At 31.6% G+C, this 424-nt stretch overlaps 1 protein-coding gene across 1 annotated transcript in view; it reads left to right on the top strand.

The window, feature by feature from the left end:
• EMH_0018860 (uncharacterized protein) overlaps positions 1-424 on the top strand; it is a gene marked incomplete at both ends in the record, with an annotated part of 7,749 nt that overhangs the window by 6,257 nt on the left and 1,068 nt on the right. The window lies entirely within an intron of this gene.

The raw sequence follows: 424 nt of genomic DNA, 5'->3' as shown, positions 1-424 counted from the left end.
ATATATATATACATATATATATATATATATATATATATATATAAATAAATAAATATATAAATATATACATATATATATTTTTTTATATATGTGTGTTATACATTTCAGGTTAATTCACCGCCACAGCAGCTTGATGAGCTCTTCATCTGTCTCCTCATCTGTCTCCTCTGTCTCTTCTGTCTCCTCTTCTTCTGTCTCTTCTTTTTCTTTTTCTGTTTTTTCTGGTTCTTTGCTGCAGCGCGTAGAATATGAAGAGTGGCTAGCTGAGGTGTATGCATCAATAGAAACAGCAGGATTGTCTTTTTTAGGTTTTAACTTTTTCTTTAATTCTCTTTGTCTTTATCCGTTGCTGCATTGTCCTAACTGCAACCAGCAGCAAACCATCACCGGTGTCTTTCGTACGTTTATTTATTTATTTATTTGT

This window comes from Eimeria mitis, genomic scaffold, assembly GCF_000499745.2.
Source record: "Eimeria mitis Houghton genomic scaffold, Emh_scaff655, whole genome shotgun sequence".
In the NCBI taxonomy this organism is placed as follows: Eukaryota; Apicomplexa; class Conoidasida; order Eucoccidiorida; family Eimeriidae; genus Eimeria; species Eimeria mitis.
Note: the sequence above shows the minus strand (reverse complement) of the source record. Positions and strands in the feature narration are given on the sequence as shown.